The sequence below is a fragment of the Emydura macquarii genome, unplaced genomic scaffold (assembly GCF_026122565.2).
Source record: "Emydura macquarii macquarii isolate MOO-44397 ecotype Brisbane River unplaced genomic scaffold, CSIRO-AGI_Emac_v2 contig_2473, whole genome shotgun sequence".
Taxonomy (NCBI): Eukaryota; Metazoa; Chordata; order Testudines; family Chelidae; genus Emydura; species Emydura macquarii.
This window is the reverse complement of record NW_027132610.1, coordinates 23050605-23074049: the sequence shown is the minus strand read 5'-3', so window position 1 is coordinate 23074049 and position 23445 is coordinate 23050605. Positions and strand designations below refer to the sequence as shown.

The 23445-nt window shown below is 39.3% G+C and overlaps 1 protein-coding gene across 3 annotated transcripts in view; it reads right to left on the bottom strand.

The window, feature by feature from the left end:
* The window catches only part of ENOX1 (ecto-NOX disulfide-thiol exchanger 1), a 453288-nt gene that overhangs the window by 373437 nt on the left and 56406 nt on the right, over nt 1-23445 (bottom strand). The window contains exon 2 of one of the 3 annotated variants that reach the window (XM_067563159.1): nt 19083-19160. The exons of 1 other annotated variant lie outside the window; for it this stretch is intronic. The gene's annotated coding sequence lies outside the window, so the exon portion shown is untranslated. Of the gene's footprint in view, nt 1-17244; nt 17414-19082; nt 19161-23445 lie in introns of those variants that run through there. One more of the 3 variants, XM_067563160.1, reaches the window with a different exon arrangement.

The window sequence follows — 23445 nt, the reverse complement described above, 5'->3', positions numbered from 1 at the left end:
TCATGCTCCCTAAGATGGTATCACTCTGAAGTCTTGACTTGCAACTCACTCTCTTTCTAAATCCCCACACAGTTAAGTTCTGACCCGTGTCAGTTACAGAGTGGACATATGGCACTCTAAAATTGTGATTCAACTGGTAGAATAGAGATAACTGGTACATTATTCGGTAGTCTGAGATACTCTTGCATGCTGTGTTGTACACATCATAGCCAGCAACTGAGCACTACTGGATATCAACGGAGAAATTAATGCATCAAATCTAAATGAGGAGGAGGTACAAGCAAAGGAAACAAAAGAAATGATTAATGGCACTCAGTTTTGCAGGTAGGTTCTTATCAGAATGTTTACTCAGCAGCATGAATATGGATTTTGTTTAGTTACAACATGACATGGGGATGCCAGATCAGATAACAAAAAGTAAGCCATAAAACACAAGCCTGTACTAGGGATCATATTTACTGACACAACCATTCAGCAATCTTACTGTCAGTACAAGAACCAAAGTAAACAGAAAAAAAACCAATTGTCAGAGTACCTCTGATTTCACAACAGGTTCTGCAGGATCTCAGTGTTTTCCTTGTGTTCCTAAATCCTGGTACAGTGGACTCTCAATACAAACTTAGCATGCCACAGTAACAGGATCTCCATCATTTAGTCATATATCCAAAAAATTAGTGCCAATGGTCAGGAAAGAGGAAATTGATATGGTGGACAAAAGTCTTATTCCAGTCATTCAGATTTTAATGCTCATTTCTCATTTTTAGTAAGCTTGTACTTTTTTTCATAATAGTCTCCTTTTACCATGCCCATAACCCTGTAGATGCAGTTCAATAAATCTCTAAATGACCCCTTTTAATTGTTGGGGTCTCTCTCCTCACTACTTTGTATTGAAAGACCTTCCCCATACGTACTAATTTTGATTCTTTCCACTGCGTGTGTGTACAAGCTTTTGCCTGGCCCTCGGACCGTCTGCTCCCCTGCTGAAAACTTTCACTGACTTCAAAGTTCTTCAGCTACACTTGTAGGGCTTTGAGCTTCCATGTGTGTGAAAGCCCCTTCTAAAATTGCTTGAGAAAGCGAGTTCAGAACTAAAAGCCTTTCTTCCTCTAAACTGGGGAAGGCGTCAACTCCACATTTTGTTTTTCATTCTCATTTGGTTCTTTAGAGGATATTTCTGAGGATTCTTTTGAGAATGAATAAATTAATTAATTAATTAATGGCCCATCTGACCAGTGACCTTTAGCCCTAGAGGCTGTAAACAAACAGGCATATTTGGAATATTTTCTAATAGAAATTGATCCTGAGCCAGAAAATTTGTATCCAGATTTTGAAAACCCTCCGTTCCCAGGAATCTTGGTGGTGTTCAGATCTGAGATTTTGGTTCATATGCCTCCCAGTTTTCACTGACAGTTTCTCAACAATATTTCCCTCTAAATTGACTTTTTAAAAGTGCACGTGGATTTTAGAGTAGAGCTTTTATTATCTGAATGTAGGAGAGACATGCTGATGTCAAAACCTTGCAGTCTGCTGCTTTCTGACTAAGGGCTGTAGCAACGCATCTCTCTGGGTTGTCAGGCTTAGGACCTAGAATAACCCTCTGCTTATTTACTTCAGTAATCTCCTGAGTCCAGCTACTTTTCCCCTCAACTGTCTCTGGAAATCCTGCTGCAACATCCTGATTTCTCAAGATCCCTATAGTTAAACTTCATGGAAAATATTTCATCCATTATTTTGTGCCAAAGAACTGGATTTTCATATGGGTCCACTTGAGCAGACATTTTCCCAGTTTATCTTCATATTTCACTGCCTCCTCCACTAGTAACACCCTCCTTCTTGGGAAAAGTTTGATTACGTTGGTTATTGGCACTTGCCTGTGGTAAATCAATTTGTTTTCTTCTACCCTTCCTAGATCACATAGTGGAAGGATCCTATAAGAGGTGAGGTTTGTATGTGCTAATGAAAGGCTGAGTAGACACAGAGTGCTAATGGAACAGGTGTTACACCTAGAACTGCTGTGGGAAATTCCTGTTGACAATCAAATAAAAACAGGTGTGTGCAGGTAGTGAGTGTGCCCCCGAGAGGCACTTGTGAACTTTGCTTTTAGCATTTTAGCTAAAGAAAAGAAGCAGAGAAATGAGTCAGCGTGCTTGGCAAATTCAAATCATTAACCATGGAAAAGAGCTCCAGTGGAACAAAAGAGAAACACACATAGGAGAGACAACGAGAGTTCTGTGGAACTTTAAAGACTAACACATTTAATATTTGTCTTTAAAGTGCCACAGAACTCTCCTTGTCTTTGCTGTATACAGACTAACATGGCTACCCCTCTGGAACTATTACACATAGGAGAAAGTCAGATAAAGATGTTTTATTAGTGAAGAGTAAACAGGTGCAGCATTCCACTAAAAATGATAGGATGTCCTCCCTTATTTGCATTGACAATTACCCTGTAAGTGACAGACGGCTTGTCTACACTTCCCTCTGAGATTCGGCAGCAGTCGACCGGAGTTGCGCAAGCTACACAAAAAACTTGAGTAACTCCCATCGACTTCTCTGCCTCTGTTCTGCACACTGTCTTCATTGCACTGTGCCAACGGGAACCGCGTTCCAGTTGACGCAGCGCTACGCCACTTGAGAAGGTGGTCTTAATACGTCAATCCAGAGAAATTGATCTGACGGCGAAGACGTAGCCAAAGTCTCTCATTTTCGAATGGAGTAAAACTTGGATTCAGACATCTCTGCCCAGCTATTTGTTGTTAAGGGAGTCTCTGTCAGAAATAACAGAGAGAAAGAGTGGCTCAGACATCTTTCAACTTATTTCTTAGCCATGTGTAGACACAGCAGGAGCAGGCAGAGACTAAAGGAAATCCACAGAGATTTATCCTCTACATAACATTATAAGGAATATGTGGCCAACTGGGAACTGCTTCATTTGGCCTACGGGCAAGCAACAAATAACCTAGCTATGGCCATTGTGTCTTTCTTCAAGGGAGAACAGCACACTCTGTCCTAAATAAACATTAACTTAACTGTCAGTATTTATGGAGGTATTATTTATAGAGCTATATTAGAGCTATTTGAAGAGTTTTGGAGTTTTGCACTTAATGCAACCCTTCATTTTTTTAGCAGATCCTCAATACCTGGGTTTTATCCCATGCATACTGTACCTACTTGGAATCTTCCCCATATTTCATTATTTTTTTAAACAGAGGGTCTGCCTTGACAAAAATATGTATTTCTTCTGTTAGAACAGTAGTTTAAACTGACAATTACCAGAGCAGAAAATTATGCTTGTGTTTTACATATACCTCTTTGCAGGCAACACTGAGACTGTATACATTGCTCATAGGCTTAGCTTGCTTGCCTATTTCATGAGCAAGCACAATTGGAAACAGAAACACAGGCTTCAGCTTTCCAGAGCACATCTAAAAGTAAACAAAAATATCTATGCAGTTAAGATTCCCAGAAATTCATAGGCTGATTGCTCATGACTTGAATAGTTGCCATTTTTATAATGCCATCTACATTTCATAGAATCATAGAAGAACAGGTTTAGAAGGGATCTCAGGAGGTCATCTAGTCCAATCCCCTGCACAAAACAGGACCAACTCCAACTAAATCATCCCAGCCAGAGCTTTCTCAAACCACACCTTAAAAAGCTCTAAGGATGGAGATTCCACCACCTCCTTAAGTAACCCACTCCAGTGCTTCACCACCCTCCTAGTGAAAACGTTTTTCCTAATATCCAATCTAGACCTCCCCTACTGCAACTTGAGGCTATTGCTCCTAGTTCTGTCATCTACCACCACTGGGAATAGTCTAGCTCCATCCTCCCTGGAACCCCCTTTCAGGAAGTTAAAGGCTGCTATCAAATACCCCTTATTCTTCTCTTCTGCAGACTAAACAAGCCTCATTCCTTCAGCCTCTCCTCATAAGGCATGTGTTCTAGCCCTCAATCATTTTATTGTCCTCCTCTGAACTCTCTCCAATCTAGCCACATCCTTTCTGTAGTGGGGGCCCCAAAACTGGACACAATATGCCAAATGAGGCCTCACCAGTGCCGAATAGAGGGGAATAATCACTTCCTTAGATCTGCTTGCAATGCTCTTACTAATGCAGCCCAATATGCCGTTAGCAATAAGGGCACACTGTTGGCAACCTGGCAATAAGGGCACACTGTTGACTCATATCCAGCTTCTTGTTCACTGTAACCCCCAGGTCTTTTTCTGCAGAATTGCTACCTAGCCACTTGGTCCTCAGTCTGCAGCACTGCATGGATTCTTCTGTCCTAAGCTTAGGACTCTACACTTGTCCTTGCTTGAATCACATCAAAAAAAATTTTTTTTGGTCCAGTCCTCCAATTTGTCTATCCCTGCCCTCCAGCGAATCTGCCACTCCCTTCCAGCTTAGTGTCATCTGCAAACTTGCTGAGGGCGCAATCCACTCCATCCTACAGATCATTAATGAAGATGTTGAACAAAACTGGCCCCAGCACCAATCCCCGGAGCACTCCGCTTGTTACTGGCTCCCAACTAGACATCGAGCTGTTAATAACTACCCGTTGAGTCCGATGATCTAGCCAGCTTTCTATCCATCTTATAGTCCATTCATCCTACCCATACTTCTTTAACTTGCTGATAAGAATACTGTGGCAGACCATATCAAAAGCTTTGCTAAAGTCAAGGTATATTCCATCCACTGCTTTCCTCACATCCACAAAGCCAGTCATCTCAACATAGAAGGCAATCAGGTTGGTCAGGCATGACTTGCCCTAGGTGAATCCATCCTGACTATTCCTGATCACCTTCTTCTCTTCCATTTGCACCCATTCATTGGTTCAGTGTAGACACAGTGGGGGGCCTATGTACCAAGCTTCCAATCTGAAATCAACAAGAAATGGTATACAAATACAGCCTACTGATGGCTCACTTTTTCTTCTGTGTCCCAGGCCTACTTCTTGCTAGCTTTCCTTCAAATTCTTCTCTCTCCCCCTCCAGCATTTTTATCTGCTTTTGTCTCAGAAACCAAAGCAGCAAGTTCTACAGGAGTGCTCTTTGCTCCAACAATTCTGTACAGTGAATTACCAGGCACAGCAGCTGACAAGAGCAAACAGGTTTATTTTCTGGCTTCCCAACTCCACTTACTTTCTTTATGACAAACTAGTGCTGTCCACAAGCAGAAAATTAAGCACATCTCAAGCAAGAGCAAAAGGAATAGCAATATAAGAAAATGGAGCACTTTCCGGCACATTGCCTGTAAAAGAGAACTGGCTGGTTTTGTTGTTGTTTTTTATTTTCCAGTAAATCCATAGACATGTGTGTGTCTGTGTGTATAGTAACTAAACAGTACAAATCACAAAGGAACTCTCTGCCATCCACTTACAAACCTTCTACTAATTACAAGAGTGATTCAGACCAGTGATGTACTTCTAATTAGCACAATCAGATCTTTCTTGGGGGAAATGAGTCCTGCATAACTGGTGAAAATAAAAATAAAGACAACACTGAGACACTTTTGCTTTGGATTCTTTCGTCAGTTTTTATTAGTTCCAACAAGTCTTTATTATTGGCACTTTTATAGGGCCATCATTATCCAAAGTCTATTTACTTCAAATATCACCATCTGCAGTGTATAGTATAGAAATTTAGTTGCTATTACAGATAATATATGAAGTAGGAAGACTGCAAGTTGTTTTTATAGGCTGGCTCACATTTATAGTGTTGACTGCAAGCAAAGTAAAAATATATTAATGAGTTTAAAAATAAGCAAACTCTAGTAAAGAGAATATGCATAGTGATATTTTTAGAAAGTATCTTTGAAAAACCACAGTCATGTTGTCAAATTAGAACCCTTTATTAATATGTAGAAATTGCTCTTTTAAACAGTGTGTAGTAGCCATAGGAAAAAGCTACAGTGAGTCATGGTAGTCCTTCTAGGAACAATTAAATTAAAACATTATTTATCGTGACCTTTCTAGTTTACATTACAGTTACTGATCAAATGTACAGTTACCCCATGGACATGCATAATCAACTTTATTTCCTATTTTAATTGAGAAATGGAGCTGTTAATATCAAGAAACATTAAAAGGAAGCTGCTCTACTGATTTTTCATAGCATATTTGTCTGAAAGTTCTCTTGAGGAGATGCACTATTCACTATGGACAAATTAACAATTGAAAATCAAATTGTGTGATCAAAATTGGTAATTCAAAGCATAGTACTGATGATCATGATCCTGCTTACAGTAACAGTTACATAGATAGGAGCTCAGTATAAGAGATTGTCAGAAGCAGTTTCCAAGCTACTTTAAAACTAGTCCACACATAGAAAATATGTAAATCTGTATCTCAAAAATATTTCATTTTCTCAGTGTCGATCACAAATAGGTCCAGAAAATTTCACACACACAAGACACATACACACACCCGTACATGCCCAATGGAAAATTCTTGTAATCATCTCTGATACAAAGAAAGTCTCAATTTTAGTGCAGTGCAATAACTTGTAAATTGCAAATATTGTTCAATTAAAAAAATGTCTTCACTATACACAGTAAAGACTAACTCCTGTACACAGGAATCATTTCCTGTCCTATCTGTGGTACATATATGGCCCCAGTATCATAGTAGCTGAGCACCACACAATCTTTAATGCATTTATCCTTACAACACCCCGCTGAGGTAGGGCCATACAAGTGGGAAACTGTGGTAGAGAGACTGATTTGCCTAAGGTCACACAGATGTCTGTGGCAGAACAGATAATTGAACTTAAGTCCTAGGTTAGTACCCTAACCACAGGACCTCATTCATTTAATCCACCACTGAAATGTAGCCACCACTGAAGCAAACATGGCTGCTCTTTAATAGTTCAAAACAACAATGAACAACTGTTAATGAGAGGAAGTAAAGAAGGATACTGTATCCAACTGAAACAGCATAGGAAATTTAGGTATCCAAAATGTGCCAGCAAGTACCCAAATGGGTATCTGGCCACGGCACTGGGGATAATATTACTTCTGCTGTGAAAAGTACCAGGGGAACTTTAACAACCATAAGTAATCAGGGCCTAATATTTATGGATCATTCAAAAGATAGAGACTCGGATCCTTATCTTTTTCACTGATGTAACTTACTTACTTCTTTGGAGTTACTAATAACTTGCCCTAAAGTGAGATCAAATCAGGCCCACAGCCTCCAACAGCAGAGCGTCTAGGGCCCAGCACTAACTTAAAGGAAGTACTATCTATTGAATCACCAACACCATTAAAACAAAGCTTCTCCAATTTATACACAGTAACTGCCAATTTAGGAATTGCCATTGCTGGTGTTATGCTTTGCATTTCCACTTCACGGAAAAAGTCTCTTTGGAGTTGGAGCAGTTCCCAAGGCGCATAACAGTTAGGAGTTACTCTCACACTGTTGAAACCCTTGCCTGAACACGGAAGAACCTTAAACTGACATCATGAATTTTTAGAAAACTAGTTTTAAAGATAAGATATTAAACAATTTCTATGGGGAATAAGAACACTGGAGATTATTCACTTTGCTTTAATTACTTTGGCATATTACTAGATTAGTTTTTGTATGCTATTAGGTTTTTCATACCAAGATTTTACAAATGCAAAAAAGGGAGTTCCTATTTTGAATATTTAAGGTTTGCCATATTCTGAATTATCTTGTCCTGGACTGGATTTTCTGCCAATCTAATACACAATGGGGTTATACTTCCGCTCATTTTTTTATTATAGTTGTGTAAACTCTAACCTCAATTTCTATCTAGCTTTCTCTATCTAGCAATTTCTCTTGCTTCCCCTTTGCATTTGCTTAGATGTGTATTGTCAAGGGTCCACTGATACACCAATTTTAAAGGCAAGATCAGAATCAGGCTACACACTAGGTTTTCACTCAGACTTTCATTCTAGGTCATGTTAGGTCACCCTTTCTACTCTTCTGCAATATTTTACCTTGACAGGAAACTAATAATAACCCAATTTCTAATGGATTCTAAATTATAAATACAAACTAACATTTGTTAAAGGTTTCCCTGAAGGCTTTATGAAGTGTTTAATAGATCCTAATGTTTATGAATCATGTTAATGCACAACATTAATAAATCTGCAGTTTTAGACTTCTCATTAAACAAAGCATAAAGAAAACAGTGCTATTTAAAGAATTCTTTTGCTATTTTGATACTAATGAGATATGTGCAACAACCAATGCAAAAGACTTAACATGTATAGTCTTCCCCTTGACACTCTCTTCTGCAGTCTCTTTCACGTGATGTAATTTAGAAGATGGGATCAGAAACTTCACTTCCTTGAGGAAATTTGGATATCTACTGGGCAAGTGCAAGCAACAACATTTATGAATTCAGGAAAGGAAGCTCTAGCTGACAATGGGATAATGACCCAAAAGCTCCCAAAACTAATTTGTTGCATTTCCTGCCACATCACCTATGACTACCTACTGTTACAGTTTTTGGGACTTAGATGGTAAATCCTGGAGCAGTGACCACCATTTTATTCTATGGTTGTACAGCACCCAGCTCAGTGGGGTTCTGGTCCATGACTAAGGCTCCTAGGCACAGTAATATAGTAATAAATACAGTAATATAAATAAATAACATCCTACAGAACAGTAAATAAATAACCTATACAAATAAAACAGTGCATTGCACTACAAATTATTTTAAAGAATTACAGTAGATAACACCAATACAGAGAGTTACTTAATAGTCAATGAAAAACTAAAATGCGCTGGTAAAAGAGAAAATATAAGTGTTGCAGCTGGGCTAGGAGTAGTCTGAGGAGCACGGTGGTGGAAGGGAATGCAGATGCTGCTTCGGATGCCAATAGCAGTTCTAACCACAGTCTTTCCTGTTACTCTTCTGCACTGAGGCAGGAGTAGGTCCTGCTCCAAGCAGCAGAGGTGAGTGCAGAGCACTTTGGAAGGCTCTGCCTTCTCATGTTGGTACTCCTTGCTGCTTCTTGTACTTCTCCATTTGCACTGTCATACTTACAACAGCCCCAGAACTTGCAGCCTGACTGACTCTGTGAATGACTTGCTCCTTTCAGCCCACTGTTAATTTTGCACCTGCTGCATTCGAATGGCAGGCTGACTCCCAACGTATCCTTTCATTGGTAGGGTATGGTGGGAGAGAGAGAGAGAAGAGCAGTCCTAGACAAGTGGAATACCACCGAAAAGAGAGTTACAGTTACTGAAATCAAGAGGGGATGGAGGAATGGATGTGTATTTCAACAGAGAGGCACTGGTGTAATGAGTAATGTTATAAAGGCTGGAACAGTTTGAAATACTAATGAGTCATATTGAATGAGACAGAGTTCATTGTCAAGACAAAGAAACAGGAGAAGCAGACAGATGTTGTGCATCAAGAAAGGGGGTTAAAGAGGTGTTTGAGGGTGTTCTCACTCAACAAAGCACTTTGAGATGTTAAACACACAGCAGATGAAGCAAAGGCACAAATTTAGATGACCAAGTAAGCAGAGTGGAAAAGCATGAGTGAGTGAAGATGTCAAGATACATAGGTGTACGTCTAAGTATCAATGTGAAAGCAATGTTTAAAGTTAAAGGTTAAAAAAAAATAACTAGGATGATTATATTTGACTGTAATAATGCAAATAGTAGACAACTTTCTATTTTGTTTGGGGTGGTGTATGGGTTGCAATTTTAGTTGAGGTGAATTGAAATTATGCTCAGAGGTAATGGGAGTAGTCCAAAATTTTCAGATTGGGATACTTCAAGTTAGGCACTGTGACAGGGAAAAACAGTCAGGAAAGGGTTAAGGACTCAGCGGAGCTCGGGGTCTTTCTCAAGCAGAAGCTAGATGATGGGGAACACCCAGCATCACATCTCAGTAGAAAGCTCCTTCCCAGACAGAACAACTATGTGGCCGTTAAGAAGGAGGGCTTAATGATGAAATGAAGATGAATGAAATGAAGCCTTGAGCTATTATCTGCTTGAGGCACCTGTTACTCCGGTTACTGACCATGGCTCTCTGAAATGTTTACAATCTGTGAAGGAGACCAATCCTAGGCTACCTGTCACAGGACTCAGCAAAGATGGAAGGAAAGGGCGTGTCCTCTTTCCAGGGATGAGCGAAGCAAGGGGAAAGGCCTCTGGGGACTGCGACAATTTTGGTCAGGGGAATCACTTTGTTTTGTGTTACTTCATGGTTTTTTTGTGTTTGAACGATGAAGTTGTGCCAGAGGCAAGGGCCTATCAGGTTCTTTCCTGGGCTGACAAGCTGGTGGACTATCCCACAGGCACCTATATAAATGAGGCTTAAACTTTTAGAGCTGCTGAGTACTTGTAGCTCCATTGACTTCAAAGTTGTGATGAAAATTGGGCCATTTGTATTTAGGTGCTTAAGTATAAATTTAGGTTCATTACTTTAGGCACCTGAATTTGAACATTTCGGCCTCAGTACTTGGCATGGCATGCTCCCCAGATTTCTAGAGAAAATATCTCATCCAGTACCATTCCAACGTAGCCAACTTGATGATGCTGTAATGGAACGACCCCTTTACACCTGGGAGACTTAGGAGTAGAATTCCAGACTTTGGGTTGACAGTATATGAGCATATAGCAGAAGTGATCCAAGCAGAATCCAGCAACGAGCTATGCCGCACACACAGCAACCCCTCACTGCTAAGCCAAACAACAGTGCTGACAGGCATTAGCTCTATGAGTCCAGCTAAAGATCACATCCACCAGCTGAACAGGAGAAATCATCACGAGACAATGGGATGCTTCTGGTAAGATGAAGCTTAGAGGATGGTGCTTTATTCTCCCCCTCAATCCTGTAGTTATCTGAGTGCCCATGGGAGGGTACACGGTAGTACAGCAGATCAATGCTCACTGTTACTTGCATGCCCATATAGAAAAGCAAAAAATTGATTTTAGAAAGGAGCAGGGGATTTAAGTACCATTCACTAGATTATTTTTTTGTTGCTGTTCACACAGAAATTGCAAAACTATACAATATTAAGTGACATTGAATTCTGTCAAAATCTAGGGTAGTCTACAACTTCAAAATGAGATCTTTCAGAAAGGATTGTCCCACAAATTATATATATTCTATTTCAATTTTCTCTTGCATTTTTTAGTAAAGCATGTAAAAGAGATTGTCCTATAGTATATATTTGTCTAAGAAAAAATAAACATGTAAACTTTTTGTTGGAGAAGAATAAAGGTAGAGGGGGCTGCACGTTTCCCTAGAATAATACTGCCAACCTCTTATATATCACTTTGCATCAGTAGATCTCAAAGTGCTATACAAAGGAAATTAATATAATTCTCCTCATTTTACAGAGGGGGAAACTGAGGCACATCAAGGTGATGTGACTTGCCCAAGGTCACCAGCAGGCGAGTTGCAGTCAAGCACAGAACCCAGATCTCCTGCATCCTAGACTAGTGTTGAGAAACAACTTTGTGGGATATCTCCTGACGCCACTGCAGTATCTTTATATTCAAAATCATAACATACTATTTCTAATACATATCTGCTTCAAATGTAATAGATACATATCTGCACTGCATAAATCATACATGACAGCACACTAGGATTTTTAACATTGTGAACAACAGGAAATGGTGCAATGAACCCGTTTTTCATGTTGTTATTAATATGATCTAAATTACAATACCTTTCCTCCTACTTATTCCATTTGATTAGATACATCATAAGCATATACAAGACCTTTCAGTCACAAAGAGTTCCACGTCTCCTAAGCAATGGGAAAGACCCACTACTCAGCTCTTTTGCTGACACTGGTGAGTTATGCAGACCAAAGTGAAAGAAAGACAATACAATAGTTCACTTCTATTTTATGGAGATTTCTTACAACACCCTTCACCCACAGTAACTAAGCACTTTATGGGCAAGAGCCCAGAGGAGGATCTAATCTTTGGTATTGTTCTTGCCCTGTGTTTTTGTATTGACTAGGCCCTGTGTGCTCCATCCTATTCATTTCAATGAGAGGTAAATCTGTAAAGATGACAATTTAAAATGTCAACCTTGTTAACCATTTCAGTGCTGCTCACTGCAGCTATTGGGTTTATCCTGCAATCCCAACTGTCTCCCACATCTCCCCTGGGGCTAAAAGCCTCAACTTCTCCTTGCTCAACTGCCAAAACTGCCAACTTTCCTCCCTCTAGGGTAGATTGCGTTATCAATTCCAAAAACCCGTTGGCATATCCAAAGTGGGAGGACAATGTAAAATAAACTGAATGTACTATGAAAATAAACACCGCAGAGATTAGTGTGTCAACTATATTATTACGTATTATATTTAAATTAAAACCCTGTATTTTTAAATATAAATTAGGCAGAATTTCCAACCCGCAACATCAGAATGCTGCAGAATCCAGGAACTGTGATGCACAGTGAAGATACAGCTTGCTGTTGAGCCTTGGTTAGGAGTTACAAGGGCTTTTATTTGCTCTATTATAAATGCAGAGTGAAATTGTGTGCTGCTGAATGGAACTACGTGGTCAAAGAAACAAGTCTTGCGTGTGGGCCTGAAAGTAGTCATTCCAATATCCTGTGTGAGCGAGTGCTATACTCACATGCCAGCAGGCAGGAAAGCCCTGTCTCCAGCAAACACAAGCTTCATCCTTGAGGCAGACAGTTTCATTGCTCCTGAGGAGCGAAGATGATGAATAAGGTCCTGCAGGGCGGCTTCATCTTACTAGGCATTTCCCTAACTTGAGTTTGCTAATATCTTGGGGAGTGAGAAGGAACACGGTTATGGTCACAGCTAACAGTCACTATAGTGAGTAACAGCAGAATCATCTACACCTAGTGCTACATAGAAGGAATTTAACTCTTCCTATTTCTAGGCATTTACTATGCCTGATCCTGAAAGGTGGGGAATACCCTCAGCTCCCACTGAAGTCAATGGAGTACCAGGTGCTCTTGGGCAGCTTGCAGGATGAGCCACACTTCAAGCAGAAGCTGAGGGTGCTCAGATCAAGATTGTTCAGAATCAGGTACTACGAAGCACAACTTGTTGGTAGGCTTTTTCCTTGTGGAGTAAAGAGCCAGCTTGTGGCCCAGCTAATGTAGCGTCATGAGGGGCACCCCCATATGCCTTATGAACCCTTATGGTCCCTGTGCTGAACACCTGCACCAGTGATAACAACACAGGGGGGAAGTCAGCTTCCAGAGAGCTGCTACATGCTCCCCCTGTGCATGTGGGAGGAATAGCCTTGGTCACAACTCACTGCCCCTTACCCTGATCTCATGGCAAACTCATAACTGAACCCATAATAACGGGGACGGGGGAATAGAAAGATTCTGACTTCAGGGGAATTAAACCAATGGAAAATCTGGCCCTCAGTTTTCTAATGTAGAGATAACCATCCGCTCAGTTTTAAGGGTTAGCTTTGAGACATCTTTCATAGAGGGAACAACGAGGAAGAACCATAGTGTAACTACTATTCAAACACTACACAAATATTATTTATACAATATTTTTGTTTTCCCCAGTGTTAAAATCTGTGGTTATTACAGGCAATCATGTGCATCTACGTCCATATAGTATGTATATGTAGACACGATTTAGTATTATCAGCACACAAAATGCAATGTTAATATTCAAACATTTTACAAGCACAGAAGTAAAAAAATTCCTTCACTCTTCTCACAGCAACTACAACTCCCCCCCCATGCAGTAGAAGCTATGAAAAGTCAAAAAATTATCAACTGTTTCCACTTTTACTAATATAATTTCCAAAGTTGTCTACCATTCCAAGCATGGAAAAAATATGCCACTAGTTGTTGGTAAATGCTAACTTTTTTATGGCGACCACCATATGTGGTTTTAATTTTGCTGAAAGTGTCCAAACTCCACTTGTATGGCCTGTAAAAATTCCAAAAGGGAATCAGATCCAGCTAGCCATCATTGCTGCAGGTACCAAAAACTGATCCTGAAGTGAAGCTGTGGAACAAATTGACACATGTTTAATAGATGAGAATGCCAATGTCACCATTAAAAGTTTATCAAGTGCCTAAAGCCCAAAGACAGCACCATGGTAGGACTGCACAGCTTTAAAAATGTCAAACAGATGTCACAATTTACACAGATTGCCTGTAAACAAACCTTTCTTAACAAATCTCACCTGGTCTTAATAAATCATTTTGGAAAAATTTAGTCCAAGCATTTTAGAAGAACCTTTGAAAAAAAATTAGTTAAAGCTTTATACTGTGAAGAAAGACGATTGTCTGCCTGGAGAGTTTGATCAAAAAGATTCTTGTGGTACCAAGATCAATATTTCACATAGCTGTTTATGAAATTGCACAGGAACTGATTTATCAATATTTTCACCTTGGTTAAAGTTTTAATGGATTCCAGGATTTACACTTCAAATTAGCAAATAACTTCGTTATCCTTATTTATTCTCAACTATTCACCCCACTTCAAAAAGTCCAGGATAATCTTTCTAGAGCCAATTTATATGAACCTATATAAAGACTGAAATGCCTCTCTTTTCCCTCCCCAGGATCATTCTCCTCAGAAGTTGTATATATTATGGAGATTGTATTTTCAGCCTTCTTAGAGGGAATAGAGTTAATGAATTGAATTAGCATCTTTTACATAGTTGAAATTAACCCTCACACAGGGCCCTACATGCCTCGTAAGCCCTACTTGAGCCCTTACCGTGCAGTTAAAGTGGTGCTAAGGGCCTTGGAGGAGCCCTCTGCATTCAGCTGAACTCCATCTTATTATCATAGCAATGAGGCCAGGCTCTGTACACAAGAAGTGTTGTGTCAATAGCAATTAACTCTCAAGTAATTTCACCTTCCTGTCCCACTACAGTTTTTTTCACCTAGGAAATATTGTCCTGGAATAGTTTGTGAATCCTTTTTAACTTGTTAATTTTACCTGCAACTCTCTGTATTTTCTTCTTTCTCCCTTTTATATTTTTAGCCAGTTTGTGTAATTTGTCAACTAACCTCTTCATATAGGGTTAAATAATCCTAGCTGTGTTAAATAAGAATTCAGTGTAGATGAGTGAAGGGAACAGACAAATGCTTTAAATGACCTTTCCATTCCCACTACCCAATCCTGAGGCTGACTCAGCCTCCAGTACAAGCTAGAGTGATCTAAGGGCCGCTCTAACTAGAACCAGCTTGTAATAGGCCGTAAAGGCCATTACACGCTAGCCAGGATCATCAGCTCTTAGTGTGCTTCAGCTTTACCACATATTCTATTCTATTCTATTCTATGGTAGCTTCTTGTACTACGCTCATCACTGTAGTATCTGAGCCCCCTTGCAGTAGCACATTAAGCAATGTGACTGATCTCTATCATGTGTTTGTTTTCTAATCCTCCCGCCAGGAGGAGAAGTGTGTTTTGTCTTAGAGATTTTTTTAAAGCATACATAGAGTCCATTATGCTTGTAGGGGGGAATAGGAGGAAGACAATGGGACAGGAGAGGCTGGCATACAGCTGACATCACCCAGCTTTACACCAGCTAATGATTCCCCCACACTGTGAAAATCTCCAGCTGCCCATTCATGGCTCACTATCAAAGGTTCTTTTGCATTGCTCCCGCAGCACAAATAGACCTTAGTGTGGATCAGAACCTGGCCCATAACATCCCCTACCAATCCCAGGAACCAAGCATACAACAGAGCAGGCAAAATGACAGAAGAACCTTGTTAATTCCACTTTATATAAAATGCAATAATTCTCACACACATACATACAGCATCTGTACTCACTTTTCATCAGAGATTTAACAACAGAGTGATGCAGCAACATCTCCTATTACTATTTTTCTCACAAATTGTATTACATTATATGTACATTATTAGTATGAAGTACCCTAAATTAAAACTGGCACGTGTCAAAATAGATGAAGGGAACTGTGATGAAGTATGCTTCATTTTTTCTTTTAAATATGGGGTTTACCCACAATCACTAGCTCACAAAGTTATGTCATGGGCTCTGATCTACTAGTATTCAAGTTAAATTTGACTTTGAAATAACTGTTTTCTTTAATTTATAGCCAAAACCCTTAGTTGGGAATGTGCTCATTTAAAACATTAGCTAGGTATTTGTAAACATACTAGAATTAGTGGAGTGACCGTCTAGTGTCAAATAGGACATACTACCTTCATCTCTACCAATCCAAGTCTATGGTTACACCATAATGTGTCAAACAACTCAGAGATAATCTTGCACCAAGATTCCTACTAGATTTTTTTATTTTCCTCTATTTGACAAATTTAGCTTCCTAGAATCAAATTTGGCCACTAATAACAGAAAGTCTCCTCAAGGTTTGTACATGTATCTAATACCATGTGCTTTAAATAAATTCTGACCTGAACACTCAACTCTATACATACAGCCAGCTGGAGTAAACTGGCACAGCTATTGACTTCAGTAGAGCTAAGCCAATTTGCATCAAGTGAGTATCTAAAACCTATAATGAGGGCTGCAGGTTGTCACAGTGGGAAAAATGTCATGGACACCATGATTTTCCCACGTGTCTGTGACTTGGCTTTGTGTCCTATGGCTTCTGTCCCACGGGGCTGGGCCCGGCTCTGTGTGTTACAACCCAGTACATGGGGTCACAGAGCCATTCAGTTTTGGCAGCACTGCAACCCCATGCATCAGATCTCAACATGGCCAAACCAGGCAATGCGGCAATCCCACGTGCCGGGTCCCAGCCCCAGAGAACAGGAGCCAAGGAGCCACTGCTTTTTGGTGAGTGTGGGATGGAGCTCACTCTCCTGCCTCTTCTCCAGGGCCTCTCCTTTTCATTTGTCATTTTAAAAACAAATCAGATTAATGAAACCTGTGACCTTTACTAAATTTACAATGACTGCTCCATGATTTTTTATTTAAAAAAATGCTGTGACAAATCTGCAGCCCTACCTATAACTGAGTGAAATCTACACATCCTCTCTTTCTTCACCAAGTACCTCTTGAAGCCCCAGGAACCACATGTTTCCATCTCTCTGCCTCCCATGTCCTTAAAGCTTGCATAGCAGCCATCACTGTTCAGGTCAAAGAAGAACAGGTGCCACTCCCTATGAGGTCCATCAACTCTGGTTCCAAAGTGGACAGATAACATAAAGGCTGAATGATGGAAAGGGCTTCTTCCTGATGCTGTAGTATTTGCCCTGCCCTATAAACTCACCTGCATGAATGCTTACTTGATTTCCCTTTTCGTCAGATCCAGATGCAAGAACAAAATAAAGAGCTACTCACATAGTATCCCATTCTTATACTTCTCTTGTGCCTGTAGCTTAGTTTGAGATACAGTTGTCCCATATGAAAGATTAGATCCTACAGCTTCTGTCAGTAAGACTTAAAGATCAGACAGGTTCTAGTTTAGCATTAATGCTGCAGAGAAACTTTTAATCCACTCTCACACAACTCATTCCTACCCATTCTATTTTCTACTGGACTTGTATGGTATGTTTGAACCCCTCCATTGATGCAGTTTACTCAAAGTGAACTATTAATAAACATTTAATCAGCTCTTCCCAGTGTCATTGTACTTTGGGAATGTACAAACTTGCACTGTAGTAACCTCTACTATCACAACCATGAAGAAGGAACATTTTTGTAAAGGTCCATCACTGGAATACATATTTCCTAGCATATGTTCTGCACACTTCAAATTTTAATACAAGGTTATTTCAAATGCATGCTTAACTTGTAGAGTGGACTGCAGAAAATTCCCTCAGTTTGATCTTCTATTTGGCTTCATAAAAGTATAACTCACCCTTGTGAAAACAGTATTTTCCAACCAGCATGTAGTCCTCTGATAGGACTACCTTAATGACAATGCTCATGCTACTACTATTAGTCAACTCCTCGCAGAACTTTCAAAGGTAGATACGGACTAATGGTTTCAGCCATCAGTTCTGCTGCTCTTGAAGATAATCTCCAAGTAAGTATGTATCCTAAGTATGTATCCTAAGCTTCTACAGTATTGATAATATGTTTCTTAATTTATGTTGTCTCCTATAAGCCTTTCTTGAGGTTGCTCCTGAATCAGACCGATACCATAGTGATAACAGTGGCATACACGGCTAGATATTAGATAGCATTGGCCAGTATAAGCAACTCATATATGAGAATGGTCTGCAGCACCTTCCACAATAGAAAGCAAACATAGCATAACCCAGGGCTCGACAAATTTGTTTTGGAGCTAGGAGCCAGCCCAAAAATTAAGGAGCCAGACAACGTGGGCCCAGCGGCGGGTGCCCTGGCCGGAGCGCAGCAGCCGCTCTCCCCTCCCGGCCCTGCCCCTTCCCTCACCCTTTTCCCACAACGTGGGCCCAACAGCAGGGCACTCTGGCTGGAGCACGGCAGCTGCAGCGCTCCCCCCTCCCAACCCTGCCACATGGGCGCAGTGGTGCCCTGGCCGGAGCGCGGCAGCCACTCCCCCCGGAGAAATACTAGGCACCAGACTTAAATTTCTAGGCGCCATGGCAACCTGGCACCCATGGTTTGTCAAGCCCTGGCATAAGCACAACAGTTGAGTCACTAAGAAATAATCATGAGATAACGGTAGCACATTGAGACAACATCTTCTAGTTTGTTGTTGTTGGGTTTTGTTTGTTGGTTAGTGTAGTGTTATGCCAACTGAAAAAGTAGTTAGTGTTTCTGGTTTATAAATATGAGTGCACCACAGAAATTCAGATATATGCTTCACATATTTATTTATACAAGTATGAAGTAGGCATATACTACTTGTACTGTAAAACATAGAATACATTTCAGCAGGTACTGCACATATACACACACACCCCAAAAATCTTCTCTGCAAAACAATGTCTAATACTGTTAAAACAATTACTTCTGCATTATATCTACGCACATCCCTTTAAAAGATGCCAAACACATTCTCAAATCTCAGAAAATAGGTGTGAAATGGAAAATGAGCCCCTATTTTTAATACCATTTCAAATAAATTAATCTCCAACTGACTGATAGATCCCCAACTATTGAACACTTAAAAGCTAATAGAAGCAGCAAAGAGACAAGAGAATTCAGTGTCTACAATTTCATACATTATTAATTTAAAAAATTCTTACCCAGATTAATTCTGATTAGTTGCCAGCTTGGTAAGAAAGTCCTTCTTCCATCAAGAAGTTTAATATCTGTTCAAAGACCTTGAAAGAATAAGCATATATCTTAAGATCTGATTTTTGTCTGCCTGCAACTGAAGAGCAGACAATATAGTCTTTAACTTCACCTTGCTATTCCAGTTTCAACAATCCTGTCTAACGCATGTGTATATATGTAGGTCTTCTTCCTTCACTGTCACACTGTATTGAATGTGTCACAGCTTGAGCCCAGGTCACTAAGCAGGGATAGCATACATTACTAACATAAATTACATTTTACTGCACAAAGCCATACATGCAGAGTAAAAGCCAGCACACACTTAACTAGCTGTGTAAGTCTACAGAAGTCTTTCAGTTTGCCTCTTTGCCTCATGAAATAAAATCTCCCTGGTACAAACACTGGGAGGCTTCCCAGCTTCCCAGTCAGCCTGGTGGGTTTTTTCCTTCTTGCTGACTTTTCCACATATTAATAATGAAGGCAAGGGGCAGGGTAAACATGACAAAGCTCTAGATGAAGGAAAGACATAAGTGTGGAGCAACAAATTATATCCAAGTAATAAGAACAGAAACAAAAAGCTTACAGGGTTTCTACTCTCTCCAGATTATAACAACAAACAAAAACATCTAGCACAAGCATTTGAAACACTAAACTAAACTCTGCACTGAAGTCAATTGGGTTGCATGGGGTATAAGTCACTGCCTAATTTAGTCTGTCTCTAATAAATGTCACATACATACAATATGCCATTCTGAAACATTTATGGCAGAATTAATTTCAGATGAACAATGCATAAACACTACACTCAAGTGCCTTGGGTTGCACATATGTATCATCAGCATTTATAAACAAACCAAAACAAGAAAGAGACTGTTTTACTCTCCTTCCATTTGTTTGGAAGCTCCAGATATAATCTTAAGGCAAATTTATCTGAAACACAGCAGTGTTTCTTGCTAGGAAATTATCTTCATTCCATTAAGCACTGGCTTTAGGTGTAAAACATGTAAGTCAACTTAATACTAGAAAAAAAATGGAAATCAATGGTATATATGTTCTCAAAACTGGCTAATATTTTTGAAGTAGCAAAGTTAGTAGAAAGAAAGGAAATTGATGTTTATTTTATTTTGAACTAAAGTCCTTTGGCATTTTTTTGAAAAACATTTAGCAAATGGCTATCCTACACAAGATAAATCATGCTAGGGAGTGGATAAACATTGTCAAGCATACTGTCTAGGAAAAACAAGTAGTTATATGGATGGAAGGTAGATTTACTGACCAGCCAAAAAATACTTTTGTCATACATAAGAAAACATGACAATGTAATAATGTAATCAATAAAACACATTGCAGTATTTACAAAAGTGAAATGAACACTAAAATTTATACTGTTCATTTTAACAGGCTAAGTGTTTTCTTTAAAATAAAGAAGAATGAAAACAGGTGACAAACTATTTAATGGCAAAATTCTATACTATTGTAACTGAAGAGGGAAAAAAAGCATTGGGAGAAATTTCAAAAAGCAGTAAACTAGAAATAAACTACATTCAAGTATTAATAGTCTGACACAAATCCACAACAGCAAGCAAATTCAGAGTCAAAGATGAAAATTATGTCTGACATTCCATTCTGAACTAACCCTGTTGTGCGGAAGGACTACAGCATGCATAATATGCAAGATAACCCATTATTCTTTTGGACACCAATGTAATAATATCTAAAACCAAGATGAGCTGCAGGCTAATTATCAGACCTAATTTTCCACTGTAACTTCTGGGTCCTTGTTTTTCTGGGTTTAAGCAAGACTGCAAATGTTAACTTTAATGACTTTTTCTGGCTACTTTTTTTTTTTTTTTTTTTTTGAAGGAAGAAGAGAGAAAGAAAAGTACAAAACTCACCACAATCCAGATTTTAAGAAACTTTATCTGTTGGAGTCATGGTGGTTTTAGGGATTTTTTTAGCATTTAATATTTATTTATATTGGAGATTTCTGCAATGTGTGTTATTTTTTTCAATGTACACCAGTGATATGTAACAAAGATGTATCAGTGGTGCCCTGTAGGCTCCTGATTCTCCATTTTGACCATGGGAGTATATCTGTGCACAACATCATTTATTAAACAAAAGACAGAAAATATTTTGACCTTCAGTTGTCTGAAACTTGAGAACATGTTCATTTGAAAGAGATGCTGAGACTCTTACTGCATATCCACCCAGTGTGTGGTGAATTCCATGGGAATCTGGTTGCTCTTTCCATGGTTGTTGATAAACCCACATCTCTAAAAGTCAAATTATGTCAGTTGCTGCTTCAATGGCCCCACTAGTGCAGTACTCGATGAGAAAGTCATCTAGAAAAGAGAATGTGCGCTTGCTCTGCTTAAAAATGGGCAATAATAGCTAACAGGACCTAGGTGAATACTCTTGGGGTAACTGGCAACCTGAAGAGTAATAATATCTTGTACAATTAGGCCCTGATCCTGCAACATCTAGTGCATGGGCAAACTATCTGGGACTTAACCAGGTACTTATGCTTTGCTAAACTGAGTCCTCAATCATGCCACACCCGTTTGGAAAGGCAGGTGGCAAAGACCTGATCCTACTGCTCCTTTCTTACTTCTCATAAGAGAAGGTTCAAGTTTTTGATTTACAGTAGAAACCAAAGAGTTACAAAGACCAGAGTTATGAACTGACTGGCCAACCACACACCTAATTTGGAACCCGAAGTACAGAATCAGGCAGCACGAGAGACAAAAAAAACCCCACACCAAAATAAATACAGTACAGCACAGTACTGTGTTAAATGTAAACTACTAAAAAAAAAAAAGGGAAAGTTTAAAAAGAAGATTTAACAAGGTAAGGAAAATTTTTCTGTGCTTGTTTCATTTAAATTAAGATGGTTAAAAGCAACATTTTTCTTCTCCATAGTAAAGTTTCAAAGCTCTATTAAGTCAGTCTATTCAGTAAGTCTATTCAGTAAGTAGCAAATCTATTCAGTTGTAAACTTTTGAAAGAACAACCAAAACATTTTGTTCAGAGTTATGAACATTTCAGAGTAATGAACAATTTCCATTCCTAAGGTGTTCGTAACTCGGAGGTTCTACTGTACTTGGTCTTTCATAAAAAATCCTAATCCACTGATATTATGGTTTATTTTCTATCTACTGCTAGTTTGATTATGGGGACCCTGGAAAGGAACTGAGGTGCCTTTTGGAAGGTTTAATATATCACGAGCTATCCATTTAGTCACTTGCTCACAGATTAGTCTTTCCTTTCTGATTTACTGTTTTGATTTGATAAAGAGACATTGTGGGTTCCTTTCTTGATAGTGATATGGAAATATTTCACTACAAGGAAATTATTATTTCCTATTCATGTTACAGGACAAGAGAGACAAGCTGAGGAGAAGGGAAACTTTATAGTAGTGCAGTTGGCAAACCTAAAAAGTGGTAGTGCAGTTGGCAAACCTAAAAAGTTCCATGAGTTTCAAGGGGAAGTAGTTTCTTCTGGCTTCTCATTTCTGATTTTTTAGATTCCAAATCTAATAGATCACTGTCCTGAAGAAAGAAAGAGAACCTTACATTGGAAGAAGCGGGAGTCTACTCCATTGTAGTGCCTACCACATTTATTTTAATATTTCCTGATAGCCTCTTTTATTTTTAAATCATCCTAAATTTCTAGGGGGGGTCCCTTTAAATATGGCCCCTGGGAGCATTCGCTTCATTGAACAAACTCAGTTTATTATGGTTCAAGAACTTGCTCTTGGTTCATGCATCTCCATTCCTCTACTCTCCCAGGGCCTTGCAAAACTATAAAGTGAACACATCACATCTCTCTCTCACACACAGAGGCAGGATGTGTGAGTGTGCATTAGTGTAAAGAGGCTAAGTAAAAAAAAAAAAAAAAAGCGGTGTTTATATTTTGCTATAAATTCACCAAAATTCATTTCATCCTGATCTGTTCCCTCTCTGCTGGATGTGAGTTTCAAATTCATTGGTTAATTTCCAAGAGAGACCTACCACCTCCACACACAAATTTTACAGCTGACAGTAAAAGTCTGACAGTTCCACTTTTCCAGTGAAATATAGCTGCTACAGGAAGTCATGGTCATGTAGAGCAAGTCCCTAGCTCCAGAGAGGAAGTAAGAATCAGAGAAAAAATCCTAGGCAAAAAAACATTTTGGAAGAGTGAAAAAAAAGAACAGGATAAAAAAAAAAGTGAGGTTACAATCCCATCCCAATGTGAAAAATTATGCTTCTATTGGTATTTCTAGGATCTTTGTACACTAATCCCTGCAAATGACAGAGCAGGCCACTTTAGTCCCCGCACCCCCTTTTC